At 47.3% G+C, this 22,647-nt stretch overlaps 3 non-coding genes across 3 annotated transcripts; 1 reads left to right on the forward strand and 2 right to left on the reverse strand.

The window, feature by feature from the left end:
- Nucleotides 1-1,213: 1,213 nt before the first annotated feature.
- Nucleotides 1,214-1,287, reverse strand: TRNAT-UGU (transfer RNA threonine (anticodon UGU)). Its single transcript has one exon. It is a non-coding gene; the product is annotated as a tRNA-Thr (tRNA).
- A 3,385-nt stretch (nt 1,288-4,672) lies between these two features.
- TRNAI-AAU (transfer RNA isoleucine (anticodon AAU)) lies at nt 4,673-4,745 on the forward strand. Its single transcript has one exon. It is a non-coding gene; the product is annotated as a tRNA-Ile (tRNA).
- A 4,689-nt stretch (nt 4,746-9,434) lies between these two features.
- Nucleotides 9,435-9,506, reverse strand: TRNAC-GCA (transfer RNA cysteine (anticodon GCA)). Its single transcript has one exon. It is a non-coding gene; the product is annotated as a tRNA-Cys (tRNA).
- Between the last annotated feature and the right edge of the window lie 13,141 nt (nt 9,507-22,647).

Genomic DNA, 22,647 nt, shown 5'->3' on the forward strand with positions numbered 1-22,647 from the left:
GCTGGATGAATGCACTATAAGGTGGGTAGAAAGCTGGCTAGATTGTCGGGCTCAAAGGGTAGTGATCAATGGCTCCATGTCTAGTTGGCAGGCGGTATCAAGTGGAGTGCCCCAGGGGTCGGTCCTGGGGCCGGTTTTGTTCAATATCTTCATAAATGATCTGGAGGATGGTGTGGATTGCACTCTCAGCAAATTTGCTGATGATACTAAACTGGGAGGAGTGGTAGATACGCTGAAGGGGAGGGATAGGATACAGAAGGACCTAGACAAATTGGAGGATTGGGCCAAAAGAAATCTGATGAGGTTCAATAAGGATAAGTGCAGGCTCCTGCACTTAGGACGGAAGAATCCAATGCACCGCTACAGACTGGGAACCGAATGGCTAGGCAGCAGTTCTGCGGAAAAGGACCTAGGGGTCACAGTGGATGAGAAGCTGGATATGAGTCAGCAGTGTGCCCTTGTTGCCAAGAAGGCCAATGGCATTTTGGGATGTATAAGTAGGGGCATAGCGAGCAGATCGAGGGACGTGATCGTTCCCCTCTATTCGACATTGGTGAGGCCTCATCTGGAGTACTGTGTCCAGTTTTTGGGCCCCACACTGCAAGAAGGATGTGGATAAATTGGAGAGAGTTGAGCGAAGGGCAACAAAGATGATTAGGGTTCTAGAACACATGACTTATGAGGAGAGGCTGAGGGAGCTGGGATTGTTTAGCCTGCAGAAGAGAAGAATGAGGGGGGATTTGATAGCTGCTTTCAACTACTTGAAAGGGGGTTCCAAAGAGGATGGCTCTAGACTGTTCTCAATGGTAGCAGATGACAGAACGAGGAGTAATGGTCTCAAGTTGCAGTGGGGGAGGTTTAGATTGGATATTAGGAAAAACTTTTTCACTAAGAGGGTGGTGACACACTGGAATGCGTTACCTAGGGAGGTGGTAGAATCTCCTTCCTTAGAGGTTTTTAAGGTCAGGCTTGACAAAGCCCTGGCTGGGATGATTTAACTGGGAATTGGTCCTGCTTCGAGCAGGGGGTTGGACTAGATGACCTTCAGGGGTCCCTTCCAACCCTGATATTCTATGATTCTATGATTCTATGATTCCTCTGCAAAGAAGCCTTTTCCTTAGGAAGCAATTACTTACATTGCCAAGGGAGGTCTCTTCTGTTTCCTAGGAAGACAGAGGAAAACATGAGCAGAGAAGACAAAAGCTATACAACAAGGCACCACTGGGAGTTGAACCCAGGATCTCCTGTTTACAAGACAGGTGCTTTAACCTACTAAGCCATGGTGCCTTCCTCAACTATCTATTTGCAACTGTTCCCCTCGATGGTCCAAGACAACACCTTCAAATGCCAAAGTACAGACGTTCCCTATTTCCCACAAAACTTGCAGACCTTGAGCGGGCTGGCTCTCTGTGCACGGAAAGCCACAGCTGAGTTGACAGAGGGCTTCTAACATGCACTTCTCCCACAAGCTGCTGTGATTCTAGAGTGGTTAGTGCTCTGGGTTTCAGTCACAGCAGCTTCAACTCAACTCTGAGTCATGGTACCTTTTCATCAGCTTCAGATTTAGCATTTGCCATTTTCCAAGGCATCGCCACAAGGAAGCTCTCTCCGTCCTGAACGAGCACTTAGAAGGATTGTGCTGTGAGGTCTTTTCGTTTTATGAGAAGAGATACAAAAAGACGAGACTAGCAGACAAGCCAGGTTCAGCAAGGAAGAACTGGCAGGCCAAGCCATGATCTCCTGGTTCGTAGGAAGGCTCTTCAGCCAGCTCTTCCCAAAGATCATTATCTAGAGGCCACTTCCCACAGAGAACGATTATGGTTACAGACCCATCCTGAAATTAGAGCAGGATATTTTAAAGCTTTATCTCATCGTAAAGTAAAATACTTCGAACATGGCATCACAGAGGGGAAGCACTCCTTCATTTCATATTTATTGCTACTGATTTCACTGACAAACTGCCATATGAGGAGAGATTAATAAGACTGGGACTTTTTAGCTTGGAAAAAAGAAGACTAAGGGGGGATATTGTAGAGGTCTATAAAATCATGACTGGTGTGAGTAAGTAAATAAGGCAGTGTTATTTACTCCCTCTCCTAAGACAAGAACTAGGGGCCACCAAATGAAATTAATAGGCAGCACGTTTAAAACAAACAAAAAGAAGTATTTTTTCACATAACCCACAGTCTACATGTGGAACTCCTTGCCAAAGGATATTGTGAAGGCCAAGACTATAACAGGGTTCAAAAAATAAACCAGATATATTCATGGAGCATAGGCCTATCAATGGGTATTAGACAAGATGGATAGGGATGGTGTTCCTACTCTCTGTTTGCCAGGAGCTGTGAATGGGCGACAAGGGATAGATCACTTGATGATTACGTATTCTGTTCATTCTTTCTGAAGCACTTGACATTGGCCACTATGAGCTATAGGGACCTTTGGTCCGACCCAGTATGGCTGTTCTTATGTCCTTATGGTCCTATGCTCCTTTCATATATATTCCTGGGATTCTGCCTTCCAATGTATCCCTGAGATCTCACTCAAAATGCCCCAGACAGGCAAACACTCTGGGATCCTGTAGCCTCTGCCACCCATGTTGTACCTTGTTGCTCGTCACTAACCCTTGATGCTGCTCCTTTCTATAGACTGTGAAAAGGGGGGAGGCAGTGCAGGAGCCTTCTGGGGATTCAGATCCAACACTTTGGGAGAGACAGATTGTTTGAGGCATCAGATTGCTCTAAGCCAGGGGAGGCCAACCTGTGTCTCCAGAGCCACGTGCGGCTCTTCAGAAGTTAATATGCGGCTCCTTCTATAGGTACTGATTCCGGGGCTGGAGCTACAGATGCCAACTTTCCAATGTGCCAGGGGTGCTCACTGTTCAACCTCTGGCTCTTCCACAAACCATACCTCCACTCCAACCCTTTCAGCCCACTCACTTGAGCCTGCCGTGCCCTCGCTCCTCTCCCCTCCGCCCAGAGCCTCCTGCATGCCACGAAACAGCTGATCAGGCAGTGCGGGGAGGGAGGAGGAGACACTGATCGGCGGAGCAGTCGGTTGGTGGGAGGCGGTGAGAGCTGGGGGGCTGGAGTTGATGCAGGGCTGCTGACATATTACTGTGGCTCTTGTACACTGCTAAATTCTGGCTCCTTCTCAGGCTCAGGTTGGCCACCCCTGCTCTAAACCATGCACCCCCCCCCAAAACAGGGGCTTGTTCCAGCCCTGAGTCTGGGCTACTGCGATCCCTCCCACAGGGCAGGGTGCCCACAGATTACAGCCTGAAAATAGGTATGTGAAACTAACTCCTGTTCTCCCTGACAGGCTTCCCCTAGATCAAAAGGCACCCCAGGCAAGAAGCGTCTACGGTGCCCCCCTCACATGTTAAACTTCTGAATATTTTATTTTTATTGCATTTGCAACTCATTTCATGATTTTGATGCAGAATTTGTATGCATGATTTTCTCTGTCATATAAGGTGATAATTGCAGCCTAGAATCTGTACATCTGTTTTTATTTATGCCAGAAATAATCAAATACAAAAGTTTATTTCCTTTAAGCATATAGAATTTATTTTAATTTTAACAGCAACTGAATTGTACTAACTTCTAGAAATTGAACGGCCACCAAGACAGGGTGGACCAGTCTTAACTAGCGTTACAGCCAGAAACAGTGTTAGATTGTTAACCCGAGTCCTTTAGTTCAAAGGTCACTTTCTCGACTTTGTCCTCATGAACTGAAGCGCAGCATTAGAGAGATCCAAAGACTGGCCAATGGCATTTTCAAGTGATAAAATAGCAAGTGATGTCGGTCTCTCATTGGCCATCTTAGACTGAACATATGTTTTAATGAGCCTGAGCTTCAAGGCGAGGGTGGCTCTGTCCACCTCCTTCCCCTCTGCTGCTGGGCACCAAGTCCCTGGCAGCCAGTAGGTAAAGCCGGGAATACAGGGTGGGGTGCCAAGTGGCAGCAGGATTCTTGCCAGCAGGGTTCAGCTGCCCAACTTCCTCCCCGTGCCGCTAGGCCCCAGTCACCTACAGCCACCAGGTAACCCAGGAACTAAGGCAGGAATGGGGTGAGGAAGCAAGTCAAGCTGAGCAAGGCAGGCAAAAATTCATCTTCCCTTCGTGGGCCACTCACAGTGAGATCCTTTTTGTGTCCCATGGCTGACAAAAACATCCCAGACCGAGAAACAACAGGCCAAAGAGAAACCTAGTAACTCTCAAAGTAGCTCAGCCAGGAGCGCATTAGACTGAAGATTTAAAGGTCCCTGCTTCAATCCCAGGCTTTGGCATGTTGTTTTGTATCTTTGTGTGCAGGGGTGGGCTGTTTTCTGGAAGTGCAGCGGTGCCTTTACCCGCCGTCAGTCCCTCATTTTGGGCTCTGCAGCAGGAAAAAGCAGCGTGGGCTTGTGCACCCAGGTGACCCACCTGAGCTTTCTTTTTTCTCTTGCTCTTTCTCGGCAAGGGGAAGAAAAAGAAGCTCTCCTTCAAGCTGGAGTCACAAGGGAGACATAAAGACGACTTCCTGAGCGCCGGCTCCAGTCCTTTGCTCTCCCAGCTGACCTACCGAAGGGCTGCCGCCACTTTCTCCAGGTCTGTCCATCAGTGTGTGCCAGGGTGAGAGCCAGCCAAGTGGATCGAATGTGAAGGGAGGGGCAGGGCTCTGTGACAGAGTTTCTGTAGTGTAGTGGTTATCACGTTTGCCTAATACGCAAAAGGCCCCTGGTTCAAAACCAGGCAGAAACATGATGGTTTACTTTTTCTAGCTCTCCAGCAAGGCTCTCTTATTTCTACCATTGGCCTGTCCCTGGGGTAACCCCGACCCCCTCAGGACAGAGGGTGGTGAAGTGAGCTGAGAAATCTAGAGGGTCTAGGCCAGTCACCTTTTGGAGCCTTGTGGCTTGGCCTCCTCTGCCCTTGGACTTTGGCCTATGGAGACCGGCTCTTCTGGCTGCCCTCCTTTGTGTGACTTGCCAAAGGAGGGAGTGAGGCAAGAATAGGGCAAAAGAGGAAAGTCATGCTGAGGAAGACAGGGCAGAAGCTAAGTGCCTCAGTGGGGTTAGCAGAGCGTCACCGTTCGTTCTGCCAAAGCCAGGGGCGGTGCAGTTGGCTGCTGGGAGACTTCTTCTCCTGTGCCTGCCTCCTGGTTTCTGAGGGATGGCTACTTGCAGTCCAGGAGAAGAAGGACGGTTCTGGGTGAAAGGAAGACAGGCAAAGCGGAGTCCGAGTTTGTGTGCTCCCGTGCTCTTTTCTGGCCAAGATGGGGGTGCGGTGATGGGCTTGAGAGGCTCCCTGCCACACATGGAGCAGCGAGAACCACTCCTCCTTTGTGGCCGACCCGGGGGCGTGATTGACGCCTTTGGAGGCGGGGGTTGGGCTGGCTGTGAGCAACTGGGATCCCTTCTGAGGGCCGAACCCATGGTAGTGTGGTTGGCTGCTGGGAGGTAGAATCCTGTGCCTGCCTCTTCGCATCCCAGGGAGAGCTACCTGTAGCCCAGAAAAAGAAGCGGGGTTCCGGGTGGAAGGAAAAGAAGCAATGGTTAAGCTGAGTGGGATCCTTTCTCATCAAGATAGTGTGCTGTGGTGGGCCTGGGAATTGCCTGTGAGCAGGGGGTGGACATGTTCCAGTGAGAACCGCTGCTCCTTTCTGGCCTTCACTGCTGTGCCAGTATAAAGGGTGAATAAGCCTGGAGTTTCTTGAGCAGATGGTGTTGTTTCTTCTGGTAATCCTCAGTGGGATCAGAGAATAATGGCTTGTAGAATGTGGAGTTAGAGAGCTGCCTAGCAGCCTCTTGCTCATATTCCAACTTAGTCATGATGAGGACAGCACATCCTTCGTTAGCCTTTTTTATTATGATGTCAGAGTTGTTCCAGAGGCTGTTGATTTCTATTGTGTGTATACAGGAAGGTTTGAATGTGTAACAGGTACGTTTGGTAAAGCTTAGCTATTTTGTGTTTGTAACAGGCTCTTGCCCACCTCCAGCAGAGTTTTCAATCACATACTATGGCAACTTACCAAATGTCATGCAAACTAGTCCATTCCTCCCCATACTCAATCTCTGACCAGAATGTTTGAATGAGGCAGAGAACTGGGAAAGTATCATGATAGGAATACATTAAAAAGTGGGATTAATCAAAGATGGGATGCAGACAGAGCCTGTTCTATAGCTGGTGAAGTGACTGGGCCACACTCCCACTCGTGCTGGTTCTGAAATAAGAAGAGAAGCAGGTCAAAGAGAATGAGCTCATGTGGGAGCTCTAGGCAGCTGCCCTGTCAGTGAATCACACACCTGGGAGGTGTTACACAAAACACAGCACTTCCCCTCTGGAAGAGAAACCCTTCCCCCCACTGCCACCACTTCATGATACTATCCATGGGGCTGTTTGTTCTGCAGGACTTTGATCTCTCTGGGTGGTCCATGGTGATTCATAAAAGAGCCACTAGGGGAGCAGGAGTCATCCCAATAGAAATCTCTTCACTTCTTTCTCAGTGCACCTTCTTAGCCCTGGCTTTGGGTGCTTTGAAGTTGGCTCTCAAGTCTTGATGTTAGGTGGGATCTTGACCACCTTCTGGGGCTTGGCAGATTACACCTTTTGAGGGCTTTTCTCTGCCTTTTTGGTCCCCCCTGCAGTCACCGCATTCTGATGATTATTCCTAGACATGAGCGTGGTGGCCTTCCTGGGGATCTTGACAGCTTTAGCCAGCTTCTTGGTGGCTATATTCCTGCTCAGAGCTACTGTCTTCTTCTCATGCCATATCCTTGTCCTAGCTGCTGGTTGAATGTGAAGGAGCCAAGGCGCTGGTGACTTTAGCCTGCACCAAGTTGCCTTTGCTGATCAGACTCCTGAACCCCAACTGGATGTGGTTCTTGTTCTTCTGCACAGCATAGCTCTTAGGGGGCTTATTCCTTCCCCCACTTCCTTCCCTGGTCCTTCTCACATGAACAGAGAGCCACAATACCCAAAGTCCAAAGGTGCAAACATTCGATGTTTATTGGGGTGAACTTCCAGCAAGCATGATTCCAGTTTCCTTCCTTAGTGTCCCCCTTCTCAGTTCTGACACCACCGAGCCTTACACCTGTGTCCCTGTTCCCATTTCCCCCTTTAGCTAAATATGATTCCAATTTCCCCACCCAGGAGTTCTGCTTAGCTATACCTTAACCAAGCATTTTCCTGAAATTTAACTAACCAATCCTAACATATTATAAGATGATTATTTAACCAATTATATCCCACCACCTTAATTAGTTTACACCCAGGAAAATTAATTATACAGCAGACAGAAACAATCACAGAACTAGACAGAGATGATACTGACAAACAATAGGGAAATAGGGACTACAGTGATAGAACAAAGACTGAAATGAGGATCTCACATCCCAGCTATTGATAAGTGAATTCTTGCCAGACAGGATGCTATCAAACTAAGTTTCCTTTTACATCTTCTAGGCACTTCCCTTTCTCTGGAGGTGATAGGCATTATCAGTACAGGATTGTATTCCTATCAGCCCAATAGCACCTTATTTCAATGTGACTAGGTTGGAATGTGAGGAGGTGACCTTTCACTTCCCAGCTTATGGCTGCCTCTGCTCCTTAGCCAAAGGCCTTAGCCCTAAGCACAGGGCCTCAGACTGTCACAGTAAGAGAAGGCCCTTACACCGGCAGACAGTGATTTTGATTCTTTCTTTTCTACCTCTAGAACTAGCCAAGTGATAAGAATACACCTAAATTCTTAGAATACAAGCCTTTACAGACAGGCCTGAATATCTATATCCTAACAATAGCCCCTGGAGAACACGGATCTGCAAATGTGTATTCATATTATACCTTTGTTTATGTAAGCAGTGTCAGGATGAGCTCCACCCTGACATCTGGTGGTGAGGTGTGGCAAGTTGTGGAAAAGAACTTCAGGGGCCAATCTCATTTGCATAGGCACACCCACCACGCCTAGAATGAGACCATAGCTGCCCAAATGGTCACTTTGGCTGCTGTGGGATCCCCAGTGTCTCTGTTATTGGGGCAGGAAGAATAAATTGTTATTACCCTGATTATGGGAACTGTGCTTGGAACTGTACGTGGCCTTTTGCTATGATGGAGGGATTCACCATCAACTAAGTAGCACTCGCTAGGCAAGGGTCATGGGTTCCAAAACTGTGTGAGGGGAGAGAGGCTGGGGACAAGTATTAATACTTCATGGCATGGGCCCCCTTGGTGAGGGCCTTACATGCTAATTGCACTTCCTCCTCTCTCCACTGTGGAATATCAGAGCTAATTTTGATTTCATTAGAAGTCTAGTTATAGGCTGCTGAGCTCACTTTAGGCTGACAGTGCACCAGCACTGGGGCTCTCCTACTACAAGCTGAATTTACCTAAGAGCTGAAATCACTGAGTGTTGTGTTAAGTAGTGGGGGAGCCTGAAGATATATTGTGGAGCAGTTTGCGGGACGGCTGGAGTGCCTTGCGGACCGGCTGGTGAAGCAGTTCGACGCGGAGCAGTTTGTGGCTGGCAGGAGCTGCTTGTGGGCCGTGGAGCTGAGGGAAGGAGTTTGTGGGGCGGCTGGCGGAGCGGAGCGCAGCTGAGCGAAGGAGTTTGTGGGGCGGCTGGCGGAGCGGAGCGCAGCTGAGCGAAGGAGTTTGTGGGGCGGCTGGCGGAGCAGAGCGCAGCTGAGCGAAGGAGTTTGTGGGGCGGCTGGTGGAGCGGAGCGCCGCTATGGAGCTATGGGGCGGTCAACTTCAAATTATGTAAGGTGCCTCTTACCCCCGTCCCATTTCCACCCAGGTTGGGAGGTAATGCTCCGCAGATAAACTTTCGAACTCTGGGGCTGCCCTGACCAGGGACAAAGACTTTTTGGGGCATTGGACTTTTGGGACTTTGGGTGATTTGGGGTTGCTGGACTCAAGAACCAAAGGGAAAAGGGCATGCCCCAATTTCCTTGGGGTGGGTTTTTTTTGCTCATGGGTTGTGTTATGAATCCTGTTGGTGGTGTTTCCCCAACATAATGCCACATTGTTTCTCTCTGTTATTAAAAGGCTTTTGCTACACTCAGACTCTGTGCTTGCGAGAGGGGAAGTATTGCCTCTTGGAGGCGCCCAGCCGGGGTGGTATATATTTGTCCCAGGTCACTGGGTGGGGGCTCGAGCCGGTTTGCACTGTGTTATTGGAATGGATCCCCTAGAAATTGAACCCGGCCCTTGTTGCTGCCAACTCTGACGGGCAGAAGGGTTACATTTAATTTATGAAAACATAAACTAGACACAGAAGACTGGAATGATTTCATTTGATAGCCAGGTTTGCTAAGTTTTTATACATTTGCACCATGAAACATTGAGGGTTTACAGTCATTTCAAGAATCCTTATACCGTGGAATTCATGAACATAATGGAGAATGGAAATGAAAATGTTTTCCTTTTTTTTTTAAAAAAAAAGAGCTTCTAAGAGGGCACTTGAATTTGAACCACAGACCACTTGATTTGCAGTCAAACACTCTACCACTGAGCTATACCCCCATAACAACAGTGGGCTGGAGTCATGATCTCCAGGACTTTGAAGGACAGACCCTGCTTCAGGGAGCTCCTTTTCTACTCCCAGACCACAGGTGCTTTTATAATGGGGTTTGATTAAACTTTATAAATGTGGTAAACACCACAACTTGCACACCCAATGACATAGCTTCTCCCACTGACATTGCTCCCACCTCCTGGGGAAGTGAATTAACTACACTGACAGGAAAACTCTCTCCCATGGTAAGGAAAAGTTAGCACATGTGACTCCATTTTGGTTTGGGGCCCACCATTCTCTAAAAGCAAGCACATCATGCACCAGGAGGAGTGTTCCTTAGATACTACATTCCTGTGAAAATCCTCCTCCTTGTCTCCAGCCTGTCTTGACTCCCGGTATCTGTTCTTTGTCTGTCCCTAACTCCCTATCTCCTGGTCTTTGATGTGAGGCCTCTCATCCTGATAATAAAAGTTACTGATGCATTTCTTTAGGACCATGCTGTGTAATTAACATACTAGTTTAGCATGAGGAATGCACCAAGCAGGGATAGGTGGTAGATAAGAAAAGGGTTTGTTTATTGGCTGAGGTTTCCGATGCACGAGGGCAACATGCTTTGCTAAAAAGTATATAACCTTTGTACAATCTGTATTCGGGGTCCCCTTCTGGCTAGCAGGGGGGCACCACACTTGAGCGTAATAAACTTGGTGTTTTTTGGGAACTCTGCAGTTGTGGACTTTGTTTATGTGCCTCAGGCTAGATTCGAACTGTGCGTGACCTATCAGGTATAATTTGTAGCAGTTGTGTGCGTGTCCTACGAGGTGTAATTCATAGCATTTGTGTGCGTGTCCTATCAGGTGTAATTCGCAGCAGTTTTGGTGACCACGAAGGGACCCTAGGCTCACCGCGACAAGCGAGACCGCACTCCTCCTCTCGGACAGCTCCAGCCGGCACAGGGTGAGTTCACCTTTGAGAACTCCAAGGCGGGGAGGGTGTGAGCAGTTGCATAGGCGATAAGATGGCACATTTGGGGTCCTTTTGGTGGCCCATTATGGGTTCTGGGCAGAGTGTAAGTAAGGGGAGCCCTTTGGCTGAAATTCTCGAGAATTGGGAGAATATTTCTGGTACCTATGGGTTAGGTAAAAAAAAAAAGAAACGCTGTAATCTTGTGCGAGGTTGAGAGGCCAGCACTAACAATTCAAACACCTTTTGAATGGCCACCGGATGGTTCCTTTGCTGGGGAAAAATTTACAGCGCTTAGGAAAAGGCTGGAGAACAAAGCTCCAGCCCAGATGGATTATTGGTGTGTATGGGGAACTGGGCTTATGCACATGCAAAAGGATGTCCTCTTTCCTCCTCCTTTTCTTATTCATCTCAGGGGTCTCCAGCCCCACTCTGTGCTGTGCCTGCTTCTGCTGCTCCTCCGGCTTACCCTCGGCTTTCTGACTTATGCCCGTCACCTCCTTGCTTGCCAATTGGCCGTGCGTTCTGTCCAGGTGACAAGCCCCACGGGGGAGGACTTGGGTAGCCCTTGTGAGTGAGAATATTTAAGAGAAGAGACCAGGAGGGCTGGGGGGCTAGTTAAGAAGCCCAAGCTCCTTGTTAAATTGGTAGTGAGTGAAACAAAGCTGGTGCTCATGGAAGGGACAGTTCAGAGAGAAAAACAGGATCGGGCCCAAGCGGGCAGGCAACAGAGAGAGATTGGAAAACAGGTTGAAAACGTGGAGGTCACAGTGGAAAAAGAGGAGTAAATAATTACAGGAATGGGAAACGTAAATCCCGGAATAATACTTGAAATGGTAAAATCTGAGTTAATTGGGTGTCGTTTTGGGAAATAAACAAGAAAGATTTTGGGATTTAAGAAAGAAAAGTGAGAAGTTAACTCTGTAGTTGCTGGAAAGAATTAAGCAGTTGAACTTGGTGAAATACTGGAAAGAAAAAGAATTCTTGGTTTCTTTGCAGCCATTTTAAGGAAAATGGGCCCTTTCCAAAGGAATGCAATTATACAGTGCTACTTAATTAATAGCCTACTAGGCTCCAAGGGGCTACAATAGGTGGTGTCTTCCTTTTCAGGTCGCTGTGTGTTTAACAGCAGGAGTTAAAAGTAAAAGGCAATCAAAAGTCTGGAAAAGTTTATTGTGCCCTTTTTAAAGTAAGAATCTTTAAGCTGTGGATCCAAAAGCAAGCCGGAAAGCATTTGTTTTAATGGAAATTACCTAGCTGATAAGGTAGAAGCCACTAAAACCTGGGCTGCCTATGAAATAAATACAAAAAAAATGTGTAATTCCTGTTTTGCCTGGAATTAACAAGGGTATTTGTATAAAAAGGAAATATTTTAAGCAATGACTGACTGCCCAGAAGGGGTACATCTCTGTTCTTTTTTGTCTTTCAGAAAATCAGAGAAAACTGATGCCAGCTATAAAGCAATTCAACATCTCATGAATTTACTGGCACAATAGGAATTCTGTTCTGTGTTCTATGTTCTGTCTTGCGGTGTTTGTCTTGTGGCCAGAATTGCTGTGTTTAATTTTTCATAGGACAGTTTAGTTTAAAACTAAATAGAAGGGTTAAATCAAAATGCAGATACTTGTTTTATTCAACTTGGAATACAAAGTGTTTGGATAATATCAGAAAAATGTGATATACTCAAGTTTAATAAATTTGCTTAAGAAAAAAAAAAAAAATTTCATTGGCCAGATCTTTTAATTGAAAAAAATTGTTGTTAAAATTCGCACACCAACAGTCTTTGGAAGCAATGACATGAAAGGGTAACCCACTCCCCATATTATACATGAGATCCTACTGGCTACCTCAAATTTCTAGCCAGAGGGCTGGGGAGGGAGGAAAGCTGTGTTAGGATATAAATATTCAGGCCTGTCTGTAAAGGCCTATACTCTAAGAATTTAGGTGTATTCTTATCACTTGGCTAGTGATAGAGGTATAAAAGAAAGAACCAAAATCACTGTCTGCTGGTGTAAGGGCCTTCTCTTACTGTGACAGTCTGAGGCCCTGTTCTTAGGCTAAGGCCTTTGGCTAAGCAGCAGAGGCAGCCATAAGCTGGGAAGCGAACGGTCACATCCTCACATTCCAAACTAGTCACATTGAAATAAGGTGCTATTGGGCTGTTAGGCTCTATCAGGACAGGACTTTATTCCTATCACCTCCAGAGAAAGGGAACTGCCTAGAAAATGTAAAAGGAAACGTAGTTTGATAGCATCCTGTCTGGCAAGAACTCACTTATCAATAGCTGGGATGTGAAATCCTCACTTCTGTATTGTCTTGTCATTACAGTTCCCACTTTGCTGTTGTTTGTCTGTATAATCTCTGTCTGGTTCTGTGATTGTTCCTGTCTGCTGTATAATTAATTTTGCTGGGTGTAAACTAATTAAGGTGGTGGGATATAATTGGTTACATAATCATGTTACAATATGTTAGGATTGGTTAGTTAAATTTCAGTTAAATGATTGGTTAAGTTATAGCTAAGCAGAACTCAAGTTTTACTATATAATCTGTAGTCAATGAGGAAGTGAGTGGGTGGGGGTGGGGGTGGGCGTGTGGGTGTGTGAGATGGGAACAGGGAATGGGGGTAAGAAAATTGGAATCATGTTTTGCTAAAGGGGGAGATGGGAACAGCGAATGGGGGTAAGAAAATTGGAATCATGTTTTGCTAAAGGGGGAAATGGGAGAAGGGAATGGGAGTAAGGAAGTTGGAATCATGTTTGGCTAAGGGTAGGAATGGGAACAGGGACACAGGTGTAAGGCTCTGTGGTGTCAGAGCTGGGAAGGAGGATACTAAGGAAGGAAACTGGAATCATGCTTGCTGGAAGTTCACCCCAATAAACATCGAATTGTTTGCACCTTTGGACTTCGGGTATTGTTGCTCTCTGTTCATGCGAGAAGGACCAGGGAAGTAAGTGGGTGAAGGAATAAGCCCTGTAACACTATTGGACACCAGAGGTTGTACCAAGTGGACTCCTCAAAAGTGGGTGTGCTTGTCCTGGCTTGTTGCTCCAAAGCTCTGTAATAAAGTCATTTTCCTAGAAGGGTGTATGTGGCAGACATTGAAAAATAAGACTAAAGTGCTGTATAATGGGGAATGTATATGCGTTCATTTTTAAACAAAGGTGTATAAGTAAAAAGTGAGTTTCCTTTGCAGGTTAATAAAAGCCAAGAAGGAAAGAAAAAAAAAACAAAAACCAAAAAACAAGCTAATTCAACGCTGCAGCTGGCAGGCTCGGTCCAAAGATAAGACACTGGCCTGCCCAAGGACACTACTCACAGCTAGGATTTGGCTAACAGCCAAGAAAGAGGGGGGCTTGAATGTGCCCAAGGAGCTGTGAGATCTGCAACACACTGCCAGACATTAATGAAATGTGTTAGGTCTCTGTATTTACAGGTGAAAGAAGTCCTGCTTCAAGAATCCTGAGCAAACCTGCCATTTGTTAAAACCAGGTGACTGGGTCTACATAAAGGTCCATCAACAAAAGACTACTCTGGCCCCATACTTTAAAGGCCCTTATTAAGTCCTCCTAACTACCAACACCGCTGTGAAGTGCCAAGGACTGACTGCCTGGACCCATGCTTCTTAGTGCAAAAAGACCCCTCCACCTCGAGATAACTTCACTTCGACTACTGATCAGCCTGTCCCTCCTTCTGGGTTTTTTTTCTTTCCTCCTTTTGGACAGCAGGGAAAAGAACAAGGTGAAGTGCTAGTAACCTAGACAGAGCTAATCTGCATTCAATATTTGCTAAAGAAACCAAAGCACTACAGGGTGACATGCTAGTAACCTCTCCCCTGTATAATGCAAAACCATGACTCTTCCAAGAGAGAAGAAGGAACGGCTGCTCTGCTGAAACCACCAAGATCCAAGAATTCCTAACTGCAAAAGACACTGAGAATTGGCCTTGGTGGCAAAGACGGAGCATTGTACATTGTCAGGGAGGAAGTTGTGGGATGTATTCTTGGGAATGTGAAGTGAAGTGGTGGGGTGGGTTTATTCCAGGGGCTGGAATCTGTGCTTGTGGGCAAGTATGATACCAAAAACGCCTTACAGCCACAAACATTACTCCCACCATCTGCCACCACTCCTTTGCAGGTAAAGGTTCCTGGATCCACCATAGCTACGTTAAGTTGGCGCTGGGACCCCCACCTGACCCTGACAAGCCATTGGACGAGCCACTTCACAAATGAACACCACGACCAACCCATGGACTAAGCTTTCCAGCTATTGGGACATTTATAGCCCACCAGGACTTCTTGTGTTCCTGTTTATCGGATTTACATTGGTGATGTTTTTTTGTATGGTATAAAGGAGGATGCCGACATTGGTAGGGTTTGCCTGAGGGGTTCCTCTCCCTATTCCCAAGTCCAGTACAAGGATGGGAGGGCAATAGGTTCTTCAATTTAACCCGCGCTATCAAACAGGGTGTAAATCAAATGCAGTGTTGGATTTGTATTCATACCCCCACATATTTGGGTCAGGGGGTCCCGGTGCTAGGGGTACCTATCCGCCTTAATCGAACACTCCAAACTAAGCTATGGGCAAACACTACATTTAACTGGAATGTTACAATCCAAATATGGTCTATTGATATGGTGGCCCAGGGTAATTATGCTTTATGTGTGTCACGACTTAAGGGCACAGAAAATTCAGTTTTTGTAGGAAATTTTGGATTTTCTACACTATGGTTCTGTTCTCATCGAAAGCTGATTTCCAATTGTTTGCTCAGACCAGCTTACACAGCACACTTGCCGCTGTGCAGTTCTCTAAGTGTGGCCATGCCTGAACAGCGAGAATTTCTGCCCGTTTCCCTACTGGCTGGAGCATGGTTAAAGTGTGTTTGTGGTTAATGATTTTGCTGTAGATTGTTCACTCCCTGCTTTAACAATTCAGACAGTCCCTTTTCTTGTTGTATCTCCAATAGCAGGGGTGGGTTTTCTTTGGGTCACTGAGATTTTTTGGGGAGTTGGTGGCTCCTTTCTTTCCTCACCCTGGAGTAAACCTAGCTTTTAATTCCATCGGTCATGTTTCATGGAATAACAGCAGCAGCATGAAGAAAGAGGAGAGGGAATATCTTACTGTCAGGGCTGAAGGTGGCCACTTGCCCTCTGTCTGACAGTTGCCATTGCAGGAGAGAAGGTTTCAATGCAATTGAATGCCCTCGCTCAGACTAGAGACACAGAAAGGTTTTGCTGTTCATGGATCTGTGCAAAGGAAATTGTGTCTCTGGGTGAAACTGAGGAGGGAAGTGAAATGCCCACGTGGTGACGCAATGCCCTATGGCATGACTGGAGTGGACTCACCTGGGATTGACATGACATTTCTTTCTGTCAAGTAGTGAGAAATGTGACATTAATTCAGATGCGGAATTGAGGCTTCTTTCGCTCCTTGTAAAAACTTGAACTTGATTTCCCAGAAGGGAGAGAGGGAAAGCCTGGAGCTGCCTTTAATCCCAGTCTGAAATACAAGGGAGAATTCTGGAATTGAAGGAATGGGAAAAAATGGAGAGGAAAGAGAGAGAGAAAACACCTCTTTTCTCTTCTTCCCCCTCCCAGCAAGAAATGTTATCAATGGGGAAACTCCTCCCCAGGACCAGCCTTAGGGAAAATGGCACCCTGGGCAAAACTAGTACTTTGGCACACCCATCGCCCCAGGCCCCTGTGGGCTCCCCACTCCCCCTTTGCCCCTAGTTCCTGCACTCCTAACCCTTGCACCTCCTTCACCCCAAACCCTGCCCCCACCTGTGCCCGAACCCCTACACTGTGTCCCCTTTGCTCTTAATTCCCATACTCCCCTCCTTCACCCATAATTGCTGTACCCCTCCTGCACCCATGTGGGGAAACTGACCTGTGTGCATAGGGCACCTGGCATTGCTGCCTTCTTCTCTCTGGAATGCTGCTCTTCCGGGCACCCCTAGGGGCTGTGGGGGTTGAGGGGGGTGAGAAGTGACTTCAGAGCTCCTTGCACCCAGGTCACTTTCCTCCCCTGGGCTGTATAAGAGGAGGGCAGAGAGAAGCAGCTTCTGATGCTCGCCTCTGAGCACAGCCCAGGTGGGGAAAGTGACCAGGATGCATGGAAAACTTTGTGTTGCTCCTCGCTCCCCCGCAACCCTCTATGGGGCCATGGAGGAACATTGTGGGAGGGGTTGAGATGGGAAGAAGCAGGGAGAAATCTGGGAGCCCCCCCACCCCAGGAAGCAGTTTCTGACACTACGCTGGCAGAGTGCACAGAATCCCCAAAGCTGTGTTGCCAAGGGGGCAGTGGCGGATTGCCACACGGGCCAATGGGGCCCTTGATTAGGGCCCCTGGCCAAATTAGGCCCCCTGGAAAAGTCTCCCCTATGTCAGCCCCAGGGCTGGAGGTGCTCTTGCTCCCTGCTATGGCCGGGGGACTGCAGCCAGGGCACACAGCTTCTCTGGTCTCAGGGCCACGGGGGGGGTGTTAAGGAGCGAGCAGGGTGGGGCAGTGGGGGAAGGGGTGGAACAGAGATGATGTAGTTGATGGGGCCATGGGTGGAAGGCGTGAAGAGGGTGGGGCTGCAGGCAGAAGGGGGGGGCAGGGCCATGGTTCCAGTGCCAGGGTCCCTGCACTTCTTCTCCCTTTCCCTGGGCTTTGGCATCACTAGTCTCTGCTTAGCGAGTTGGGTCAGTGGTCCCCAAAATGTGGGGTATGCCTCCTAGGGAGGCACAGAGGAATGTTCATGGGGGCACCTCAGGGCCTGAGCCAGCCCCCATGTAGGGCAGGGAGGGAGCACCACTCAGCTCCACTCTGCCCCTGCTCTTCAGATTTGCGATGTGACGGAGAGACTGCCGAGACTCATCAAGCCCTCGGATCGCTACCCCTTCCTGCTTCTCCACGTGGGCACCAATGATACTGCCAAGAATAACCTTGAGCGGATCACTGCGGACTATGTGGCTCTGGAAAGAAGGAGAAAGGAGTTTGAGGCGCAAGTGATCTTCTCATCCATCCTCCCTGTGGAAGGAAAAGGCCCGGGTAGAGACCGTCAAATCGTGGAAGTCAACGAATGGCTAAGCAGGTGGTGTCGGAGAGAAGGCTTTGGTTTCTTTGACCATGGGATGATGTTCCATGAAGGAACTGGGCAGAGACGGGTGCTGGGCAGAGACGGGCTCCACCTAACGAAGAGAGGGAAGAGCATCTTTGAGAGCAGGCTGGCTAACCTAGTGAGGAGGGCTTTAAACTAGGTTCACCGGGGGAAGGAGACCAAAGCCCTGAGGTAAGTGGGAAAGTGGGATACAAGGAGGAAGCACAGGCAGGAACGTCTGTGAGGGGAGGGCTCCTACCTCATACTGATAATGAGGGGCGATCAGAAGGTTATCTAAAGTACATATATGCAAATGCACAAAGCCTTGGAAACAAGGGGGAGAACTGGAGGTCCTGGTGATGTCAAGGAATTATGACATGATTGGAATAACAGAGACTTGGTGGGATAACTCACATGACTGGAGTACTCTCCTGGATGGTTATAAACTGTTCAGGAAGGACAGGCAGGGCAGAAAAGGTGGAGGAGTAGCACTGTATGTAAGGGAGCAGTATGACTGCTCAGAGCTCCGGTACGAAACTGCAAAAAACGTGAGTGTCTCTGGATGAAGTTTAGAAGTGTGAGCAACAAGGGTGATGTCATGGTGGGAGTCTGCTATCAACCACCGGACCAGGGGATGAGGTGGACGAGGCTTTCTTCCAGCTACTAGATCACACGCCCTGGTTCTCATGGGAGACTTTAATCATACTGATATCTGCTGGGAGAGGAATACAGCGGTGCACAGATAATCCAGGAAGTTTTTGGAAAGCGTAGTGCAAGTGCTGGAAGAGCCAACTTGGGGGGAGCTTTTCTTGACCTGCTGCTCACAAACTAGGAAGAATTAGTAGGGGAAGCAAAAGTGGATGGGAATCTGGGAGGCATTGACCATGAGTTGGTCGAGTTCAGAATCCTGATACAGGGAAGAAAGGTAAACAGGAGAATATGGACTCTGGACTTCAGAAAGCAGACTTCGACTCCCTCAGGGAACTGATGGGTAGGATCCCCTAGGGGAATAACATGAGGGGGAAAGGAGTCCAGGAGAGCTGGCTGTATTTCAAGGAATCCCTATTGAGGTTACAGGGACAAACCATCCTGATGTGTCGAAAGAATAATAAATAGGGCAGGCGATCAGCTTGGCTTATCGATGAAATCCTTGCAGATCTTAAACGTAAAAAAGAAGCTTACAAGAAGTGGAAGATTAGACAGATGACCGGGGAAGAGTATTAAAATATTGCTCGGGCATGTGGCAATGAAATCAGGAGGGCCAAATCACACCTGGAGCTGCAGCTAGAAAGAGATGTTAAGAGTAACAAGAAGGGTTTCTTCAGGTATGTTGTCAACAAGAAGAAAGCCAAGGAAAGTGTGGGCCCCTTTCCAACTTTCTAGAAAGCTCCTTTGCTAGGATTTGGGGGTTGGACTAGAGGACCTTCAGGGGTCCCTTCCAACCCTGATATTCTATGATTCTATGTTTTGAGTCAAGCAGTGTCCATTGTCTCTGTGCTATCTTGGATAAGTCTGCATTATACACGGTTCCTGGGATAGACCTTGCGAGTGTGGATACCTTTAATGGGCCAGCAGCGAGCCTAGCTTTTCCATTGTCGCACCTGAAAGGCTGGTGGTGGGCACTTCCCAACCTCAGAACATATTTCAATAACGCACCCAGAGGAAAAGTTCATCACTTCCCAGACAAAAAGGTTAGCACACACCATCCAACCAGGTATTAACGTTCAACACATCACAACTTTTACAATGATACCTCACAAGACACATGTTGTACAAACCGTATCATCATTATATGACAGTGCTAACTATGGGGCTTCCTCCTGACACAATTGTTGTCTTCTACCTGAGAAACGGCCTCATTTCTATCGTTTCTATTATTTAAACTCTCTAGTAAGATTACAAAACCAACTGCTTAGTATTTTACGGTAGAAGTTGGAGGGAATTCAAAGATCCTCCAAAGCTGTGCATTCAGGCCACCTAGTTGGGTAAATTCCATGCTCCTTATCCAGAAGAGACTTGACATGGCTTGAGGGGAGGCAGGCTTAGCTGTTCAATATACAGGTGGAGGGAGAAGGGCGCAGTACATTGACAATGTATAACGTGAGACTCATAATCGGTGGGTTTGAGTCGTGAGTGGGTGCACTACCTACTCTGTTTGTGTGCTCTGAGTGTCATCTCCTTGCTTTCCATTTAAGGTCAGGGTGGGATCTTATAACCAAGTGTTCTGGCAAAACTTTTCCCCTGGCCTGCTCAGTGAACCCTTTGCTGAGAAACTTTCCATGTATTTGACTGCATGTCGGCTTCCCATATTGTTGGATGAGGCCCAAGGTGCTGGAAGGGAAATGTCCATGGAAAACTCAGATATTCCTGTTCTCCGAAAAAAAGGCAGGTATTAGTTAGACACCATTGCTTCTAGTCTTCCCGTGGAATCCAAGGCTAGCAGAAGAATTTCTGTCTATACTAGAAAGAATCATTCCATTGTAAATACAAATGAAATGAGATCTGCAGCTCGAGTCAGTGCCCTTTAAAAATATTTGCTAAGAAAAAAGGCATTCTCTCCCTTGTTGATAAGGACAAGGAGCCCTCTTTTGCTCCCAATTTCAAATGTGCAATGAATGGAGATTTTTGTTTAAAAACTTTCATTGCCCTGTGGGAATCGAACCCACGACTCAGCTGTTAAAACCCCAGAGCCCACCACTTAAAAGATCAGGTAGGGTCATTCTTTCTGACAACCAGCTTTGGCTTTCTCAGGCTCCTAATTCGCCAATCTCAGACGCTGCTCCAGTCTCCATTGCCCTGAAGGGACAAGAAGAGAGAGTGAAGGATCCCCTGTGCTCAGTGTCACAAACCAAGCCCCAAAAATGGACGACATGGTGTCACAATCTCAAATTATGCTTCCAGTTCCTCCATCAGCATCACAGGAGCAAAACAAAGAAATCACCAGAGGAGCAATTTTCCTCCACTTTCATTGACCCCAGTGCACTCCTCTCCGCTTCTTCTTCTGTTTATAATCTGGAGCCTCTGCCAGGGGAAAAAATCATTGAGCTGAAAGTATTTCTGGGATAGAAACCCAGAGAGGGGAGCTGATGCCACCTGATGGGAGGCTTATTCATTTTCACAGGTCTCATGGCTTTAGCTGCCCCTTAGTGTAGCTCTCATTTTGTCAGCGCTGCGCTCTCAGGAAGATGACAAAGTGCTGAACCCTGCTTCTTTTGGGCCACTGGGAGTGTGGGGATTGCACACCAGTTGCAAGCCCTTCTGTCCTCTCCTTGTCCTGCTCCTCTACCCCAGACTCTTTCCCACAAATGGTTTCATCAGATGCTGGAGGGGTCTAAGGACCTACAGGTTTCCCTCACCCACCTCGTAGGGCAAACTGTGATTCCCCTCTCTGATATTCCTCGGGCCACATATTCTTTGAGAAGCTTTTCCGCAGGAGGTCTGATGTCCTGCAAAAATGTGTGTGTGGCTTGGGGGGAACTACTTGTCTACCCCCTCTCTGGGAGCTGAGAAGCTTTTTCTGACTCTCCCCCACTATGTGAGTCAAAGAGAATCTCCCCATGGTGGGAGAACACTAAATTCCACCCTCCCGTGCTTGTTTCTCTGACCAGCTGGTAAATCAACCCCAGCTCTCTGATGTAGAAACCAGCATCTAACCAGCCTTGTAATAGTCCCTGCTTTCTAGCTGGAGAGTGAAGGAATGAAGACAGAAGGCAAATGTCAGAAAAGGAATGTCAACTCACACTGGGACTGTGCCTTTCAAGAAGTGCTACAGAGAGCCTGGCTAGCTCAGTTGGTAGAACATGAGACTCTTAGTCTCAGGGTCAGTGGTTTGAGCCCCTTCTTGGGTGCTTGATCTTACTACCTTAAGTGTTCTTTTTTGTTTATATGGTGAGCCTAAAATGAAATGCACTTTCTTGCCTCTCAACAATCTTATGCAGGAAATGTCTCTTCCTCCTAGCTTAGATAGGACAGGAAGAGAGAACAAATTGACATTTCCACATATTCAAGGGACACCATCATAGGACCTAACCACATCATCCACACCATCAGGGGCTTGTTCACTTGCACATCTACCAACATGATCATAGAATATCAGGGTTGGAAGGGACCTCAGGGAGGTCATCTAGCCCAACCCCCTGCTCAAAGCAGGACCAATCCCCAATTTTGGCCCCTGATCCCTAAATGGCCCCCTCAAGAAGTGAACTCACAACCCTGGGTTTAGCAGGCCAATGCTCAAACCCTGACTTATCCCTCCCCCTGAGAGATACCATCATGTGCCAGCAATGCCCCTCTGCCATGTACATTGGAGAAACCAGACAGTCTCGATGCAAAAGAGTAAATGGACACAAATCAGACATCAAAAATTGTAACATTAAAAAACCAGGAGAAGAGCACTTCAATCTCCCTGGACACTCAGTAACAACTTAAAAGTGGCCATTTTTTAACAAAAAACCCCTTAAAAAACAGAGTTCAATGAGAAACTGCACAACTGGAATTAATTTGCAAACTTTACACCATCAACTTAGGCCTGTATAAAGACTGGGAGTGGCCAAGTCACTACAAAAAATAATTTTCCCTCTGTTGATACTCACACCTCCTTGTCAACTGTTGGAAGTGGGCCACATCCACCCTAATTAAATTGGACTCGTTAGCATTGACCCCACACACACACACACACACTCTGTAAGGTAACTCCCATCTTTTCATGTGCTGTGTATTTATACCTGCCTACTGTACTTTCCACCCCATGCATCTGATGAAGTGGGTTATAGCCCACAAAATTTTATGCTGAAATAAATTTGCTAGTCTTTAAGGTGCCACAAGGACTCCTTGTTGTTTTTAGAAATATTAAGGGTGCAGTAAGGAAATTAGTGTCTCAGAGCTTGTGGTAACATCATTTGAAGAAGAACAAGAGATTGAGTGAAAAAGGGCTAAGGAAATAATGGTATTTCAAAAGGGAAAAGTGGTGTTGTGTGTGTTGAAAGGCTGGCTTAGAGATTTCCAATTGTTATTTTCTGATCCATCCCACCCTTCAGCAGCTAGACTTCAGGAATGGAAGAGGCTACTGATCCTTCTCTCCAGCTGCTTAATTCTGAAGACTAGTCTATG

The sequence above is a fragment of the Eretmochelys imbricata genome, chromosome 28 (assembly GCF_965152235.1).
Source record: "Eretmochelys imbricata isolate rEreImb1 chromosome 28, rEreImb1.hap1, whole genome shotgun sequence".
Lineage (NCBI taxonomy): Eukaryota > Metazoa > Chordata > Testudines > Cheloniidae > Eretmochelys > Eretmochelys imbricata.